The sequence below is a fragment of the Anneissia japonica genome, unplaced genomic scaffold, assembly GCF_011630105.1.
Source record: "Anneissia japonica isolate Jap-2015-1 unplaced genomic scaffold, ASM1163010v1 scaffold724_len3256291_cov202, whole genome shotgun sequence".
Taxonomy (NCBI): domain Eukaryota; kingdom Metazoa; phylum Echinodermata; class Crinoidea; order Comatulida; family Comatulidae; genus Anneissia; species Anneissia japonica.
Genome location: NW_022744966.1, coordinates 2073551 through 2080656, shown reverse-complemented (window position 1 = coordinate 2080656; position 7106 = coordinate 2073551). Strand labels below are relative to the sequence as shown.

General features: G+C 39.4%; 1 pseudogene; it reads left to right on the top strand.

Annotated features, from left to right (window-relative positions):
- The window catches only part of LOC117119873, a 6588-nt pseudogene extending 685 nt beyond the window's left edge, over nucleotides 1-5903 (top strand).
- Nucleotides 5904-7106: the final 1203 nt, after the last annotated feature.

Below are 7106 nucleotides of genomic sequence, written 5' to 3'. Positions count from 1 at the left end.
GACACCTCATAAGTCGGGAAAGCTCATTTCCCGCTTCTAGGAATCAAAATTTTCCCGGGGGAGAACCCCCCGACCCCCTTTCTTTTGGGATTTTGTGAAAACATTACCTGACTGTTTTCAAAAGAGGAAACCTTGAATTTTGAAGAACTTAAAAAAAAGTCATTTAAAAGACATTCAGAAGTCAGTGAAGATCATTTCCCGAATTCTAGAAATCGAAATTTTCCCGGGGGAACTCGGACCCCTTTTTTCTTTGGGGTTCATTGGTTCTATTGAATCATTTTCAAGAGGGGGGAAAACCTTGATTTTTGGAGAAATTAAAAGTAATTAAAAGACACCTCATAAGTCGGGAGAGCTCATTTTACGCTTCTAGGAATAACAATTTTCCCGGGGGAGAACACCCCGACCCCTTTTCTTTTTGGGATTGGGAAAAAATTACCTGACCGTTTTGAAGAACTTAAATTAAAATCGCTATAAGATACGATACTTCAGAAGTCGGGAAAGCTCATTTCCCACCATTTAGAAATTAACATTTTCCCGGGAAGAACCCAAACCTCCCTTTTCTCTTTGGGTTCATTGATTCATTATAATAATTTTCAAGAGGGGAAAACCTTGACTTTTGAAGAACTTAAAAGTAATTAAAAGACACCTCGGAAGTCGGGAAAACTCATTTCCCGCCTTATAGATATCAAAATTTTCACGGGGGAGGACCCCCGGACCCCCCTGTTCTTTGGAAACCTTGAATTTTGAAGAACAAATTCATTAGAAACCTAGCTTAAAAGTCGAGAAAGGTCATTTCCCGCCATCTAGAAATCAAAATTTTCCCGGGGGAGGACCCCAGGATCCCCTTTCCTTTTTGGGAAAAATGTTGACCCCCATCCCCTAGGTTTTTCCAGATCTGCATGATTCATATTCCCATTCATCTTATAAGTGGGCCCCCCCCCCCCACTTTGAAAAACGTTCCGCCGGCCCTGATTAGAATTGGTTAGCTTGAATCTGTTCGCATCGTCCAGCAGCATCTCAATGTTTCATCTGTTTGTGCGAGTCGAGTGGGCCGAGCGAATAATTCAGGGTCGCCGCGTAACCACCTATTGCCAAACATTGGCACTGGTTCAAACAGCAGGCTCGCTCATGGTTCTGATGGTGGAACAAGTCTTATTAGGTAAACGGTGGCCCAGTCTACAGAAACTCCATCGTGGGCTTAAACAAAGTGCATACGGGCTGAACTTTTTTTAGGGAAGCAGAAGTTACCGGAACGAGTTGGCCCACTGAGTCCAGGGTACCTTAAATATGCACTATCACCTTTCAATTTTTACCCACACTTTCTATAGCTTACCCTCTTTCGGACATAATCGGCTGATATCCACTTGGCGGGGTGATTTACCTTCATCAGAGCCCCGTTGGCCACGCATTTTTAAAGATGTACTGTCCCTTGAAAATTAACAAAATCATAAAAAATAATTTTTAAGTGTTTTTATCATTTTTTTCGCTGTAAAATGATGGTTTTTATGGGTAAGCATTTTAAAAATACACTAATTTCTATGTTCAAGTTGGTAATTTTTATATTACTTCAAAGTGGGCAAGTAAATTGCAAAAAGGATTTTTATGATTTTTTTGTTTTTTGTTTTTTGCAAGGGACAGTACATCTTTAAGGTTGTAAGCAAGATTTTCGCTAGCGAAGAACTAGTCTCCTTCATAATTCGGCCTGCCTAGCGAACACGACGAACGAGAGAGAGGGTGAACTTTTTGCATCCACATATTATAGCCTACGTGATTTAAAGTAATTAAATATTCTGAACAGGACGTAACATTAATTACATAGGCCTATGTAGCCTACAGTAATTAATCTAGATGTGTATAAGAGACAGCCGCTACACGAGAGCGCATGCGTTACACCACCTGACTGCTCAACAATGATCTGCAAGGTAGCAAATTGATCAGTTTCTATATAGGCCCTATGTATTTCCTACCCAGTGTTTCCTCACGTCTTCTTCCATGCTCCTGTCATCTCCTGTCACACTTGCTTGACTGAGGTAGAATTTTTCTCTTTCTTTAGGTGTTGCTCACTCCTGCAGACTTGGCAACACTTGATACTTTAATATTAGAATTGGTTAGCTTGAATCTGTCCAGCAGCATCTCAATGTTTCATCTGTTCATCTGCGAAGGTGAAGTTGGAGGGGGGCCTATGATCAGTTGAGGGGCGCTAATTCGCAAAATATGGTGATTTTAGGTGATTTTTAACTACTTGAGAGTGATTTTTGGGGGTGGGGGGTGCGCCCTCTACTAGATACCGGTACGCCACTGATTACAGTTTAGGCCTATATGATTAAAAGTTTACCTTAAAAATTATGTTAGAAATGGACAAATGAATTTCTGACGTGGAATCCAGAAGACTTTCATAATTTAACGACAACTAGGATAGACTCATCGTTAATATGGCTGCCAGATATTATGCTGTATAACAAGTAAGTACATTAAAACACACTTTTATCTTTCTCCTTCAATTCTTCTTTTTCTATCTTCTTGTCCTACACTCTTTCGCCACCACCACCTTCACTGGAGCGGATGCAGGGGGTGCACACGGTCTATCGAATCCTCTAAGCAGACACAACATTGAATAGACATTGCACCTATGAGATGGCCAGATATCATTTTTCAAATGATGGCTAAATAAAATAATAATAATAATAATAATAATAATAATAATAAAATATAATAATAATAATAATAAATTGTATCAAGAAAAGTATTTATTGTATTACATTGTTGATATGAATTATTGGTAAGATTTTTAAGGTATGGGAGTGCAATTTCCGGGCACCCAGAGGTTCATATTCTCAAAATGTTTGCACCTCAGCCCCATCCATGATGGGCTGGGTGGTCTGGACTCTCACTCCTACCGCCAAATCCTACATCCGTCCCAGCTGCAACTACCGTACCAAACACCGTATTCTTGCATTTTCGCCATCTTCTCTTCCGCTATTCTTTTTCTGATATGTCTTATCACTTTCTTCTTTTCGTAATTTTCTACTTCCACTTTCGTCTGTTTTGCATTGTTTCCTTCTCATTCCTATTTTGTTCTTCGTTTTGGTTTTCACTTCCTTCTCACTTCAATGTAATTCATTTTTGTTCTTTCTTTTCTTTTTTGTCTCCATATACTACTTTGTATTACTGTTAACTTCAAATGAAACAAATAAACATGATAATGTTACTACAATTAAAACAAGTGTTGATTGTCAAAGCTTTTTAATTTACGTAACATCTTCAGTGCAAATGATGATGATTTTGCCAATAGCATATTGAAAACCAAAGCGACAGTTTCGTACGACGGGACAGTTCAGTGGAACGCACCAGCAATTCTCAAGAGCGCCTGCAAACTGAACCCACTTTTCTTTCCGTTTGATGAGCAGTGCACGTTAAAGTTTGGCTCATGGACAACGGAAACCAGCTAAATATCTCGTGTCCGTATGAAGAGGGCGACACAACATCCTTCCAGAGTGGAGAGTGGACACTTGAAAGTTTACCAACAGAGAGATTCGTGACGTATTACTCATGCTGCAATGAACCTCCGGATCTACGTTTCTATGTCATCCTAAAGCGACAACCTCTTTTTTTCTTCCTAAATTTGATTTTACCTTGTATTATAGTTTCTGTTCTAGTACTTCTTGGATTTTACCTGCCGTCTGACGCAGGTGAGAAGGTCACACTCACTCACTATACTCGTATCGCTGACTGTGTTCTTGCTTCTGGTCGCGGAAACTATGCCACCGACTTCAGAGGTTGTTCCGCTCATAGGTAAGTTGCCAGGCTGTTTTTTCGGCTATTTATTATCCAACAAATGATTTATGACACGTAACGCATGTAAAGGTAATTACGGTAACCTAGCCTATATATTGTTAGTATTGTGTCTGATGATGCATTGTGGCGCATGTACAACTGTGTGCGTGTTATCGTGCCTAAAGATGCGTGTAGGATCACAATTTATGTGTTTATGTTAAGGTGTGTACGTTTAAAACATGTGTGATATCGCAAGTACGTGTGATTGAATGTGCGTTCCTATCACCTGGGTGTGTGTACGTGGTTGATCGCATTGTATGATCACGCCTGTTTCGGTGGTTGATAGCATGTAGGCCAATGACTCAGCGTGACCACTCACAATTTTTGATATACCCAATGACTGGGTCGAAATCACCCAAGATTCAGCAAAAATTGCCCAAAATTACCCAAGCTTCCTGAAAATGCATTAAAATTTGAAAAATACTTGTTTTTCGCATGTATAGTTTCTCTTTTAGTTAAATTTATAAACCAATTTTTTATTGTAATTGTTTGTGTTAATTATTAAAATTAATATTCATGAGGTGATAATACGGATAGAAAAATACGCCCTCAGTCGGCCAGTGTTATCAGTAGATCAGTGATCAAGTTTTATTATGTAATGCATTAATTAGGTAAGATCAGTGGCAACGTAAATCACAAATAAACAATTCTGAACCCATGTTTATAGCAATTAACAGCCAATTAACAATGTTATGTGCACTTCGTTGAGTTTTGTTTACTTGAATGGACTGAAATATACTTTGTTACTTCTTAATTCTTCCTCTCTGACAAAAATATTTAATTTTCTTAGTAAAAATAAAATACCCAAGGATTTGAACGGATTACCCAAGAACCCAAGACCAAGTCAAAATACCCAAGATCTTGGGTAAATACCTAAGCAGTGGTCACGCTGCTATGACTGTTTGGTGTGATGTCATTGTTAACTGTGTGATCCCACATATGCGTCTTTAGTAGGCCTACGAGTCTATCGTTTATGTGGGGTATATTCATTAGCAGCATAAGCTCAGTCGGCTTAACTGGTGATAGTTACTGTGTGAACCGTGGATGTCTTGGTTCCTGGTTCAATTCCATCTGCTGCTCTTCTTGTGTTTCTGCTGGAGGGCCGAAATACAAGTTACAATATCGCACCGTCTTTCGGGTGGGACGTTTAAGCCGTTGGCCCCGTGCAGTTATGGCCCATGTGCACGTTAAAGGCAGTACCCTCTTCGGAATAGAGTAGCAGATTGTCTTCCGGTGTACTGCCCATTTTACCACCAGAAAGACCAAACTGGAAACAGGTTATCGGATTTAGTGCGTTATCCTTGGTGAGTGATTCACACACAAAATACTTCTATTCTATCCTAGTTGACGTCTTCGACAACAGTCTGATGGTCTGCCCCTTTTTCGCACAGGTCAATACTTCGTCTTGAATATCATCTCAGTTGGCATCTGTGCTGCTATCACAGTCAGCATCCTAGGGATCCATCACCACGGCAGTGGCGTATCCAGGGGGCACCCCCCCCCCCTACAAAAGCTTTCGAACAGAAAACTTCGAAGAAAAAAAAATTAGGCTAGGCTTATGCTTATGCTGTCACGGTTAACGTGTATTCGGGAATCTAAGAAGCAATATTTTTCAGTGGGCGTGGCCACCGAAAATAAATTCCACGCCCCCTCATATTTTGGTCGCCCCCCCCCCATTTTAATACTGCTAGATACGCCACTGCACCACGGCCACAGCAAAAGGGTTCCAAAATGGCTGCACACACTTGTATTAGTGAAACTAGCCAGCGCGTTATGTATACGGAATGGCATTTCAAAATCTTCAGAAGAATCAGTTCCGTATGTCGCTTTCCAGAAGGGTACAAACTAAACGCTGTTAGTAGACGACATGGGGATTGTTTATTTTGTGTTTCAACATGACGAAGGGAGAGCATACGTCACAGAGACAGATAGCAACACCTCCTCACCCGAGTGCTGTACGACGGAGACTAACTCACAATACCATGAGAACCTACTGGAGAAGTAGGCCTATGTAATAAGCATGGCCAAAAACATATTTTGTATCGGTTGTATGACACGCGAAAAAACAGACAGCATACATCAAGCGACTGAGTGGATGGAAGTTGCTAGGGTCCTTGATAGATTTTTTTATGATTGTTTTTGGCATTGCTCAGTTCTTAATAACAGTTATAACGTTGTCTTTAGCTGCCGCTAATAAATCCATCTAAGTATTGCCATTTTAATGAATTATCGAATCAATTCAGAGGGCAAAGGGTCGCACGAAACCCTACTACTAATATATAAAGGAAATATCTTTGTTTGTACAGAAAACAGCATTGTATGTTCTTAACAAAACGAATCTATTTGGTTTACGTGGAATAAAAGGTGATTATAAAAAAATGTTTATACAAAGCTACGAACGTCTCAATCTCTAAGAACATTATTTTTTAAAATAGTTAAATACCTGCTAGCCACATGTAGCTAAATTAACGGTATTTGCAGTGCATAAGCACGTAAACACGCAAATTTTGACAAAACATGGGTAGGCTACGACAAATATTACTTAGACCTATGTTTATTTTAAATGCTTAATTACTTATAAACCATGTGTGTGTGTTCCACTTGAAATATAGATAAATAGGTGTTAATTTTAAAATTATGATTTATTTATGTAAACCTAAATCGAAACATGTAACGACTTACCATCCTAATAAGTTTGTTTTAATTCCGGATAGCTGTTGGCCATGTGTTCATAGACCTAAATGTATACTCCCTAAATAGCTCCCTGGGCTTATATAGCAAAAACGAATCGGTCAACTTCATACCAGTAATTTACTGGTAACAACATAATGATCATTAAAATCATCAGCTTAGTTATTTTAATCATCATTTTAATTATCATCATATGTCATCATCTAATTTTAACAGAGTCTTAAATGATCCTTATAAATAGGCTGTTTAATAGGCCTATATATTCTAAAAGTAACGAAAAAGTGATATTTAAATATTATCACGTAGATTTTACCAGCCAGGTGGCCGCCCATATAAAAGTTATTGGTCTGATAGCTAAAGGCTATTTTCAAGATGACAAATGACTAGCTCCCGGTACATGAGGCTCACACTGTAGGCCTATTACTTTACCAACGAGGTGCTTGCTAGTACAGGTACTAAGATTATACGGCGTCGATGACGTCACAATAGGGAGCTTTCGATTTGTGCGACGACGCGACGCTAGAACGGAATCACTCATGCGTGACCGTCCTACATGGGTCCTCGTTCTCTGCATACGTAGA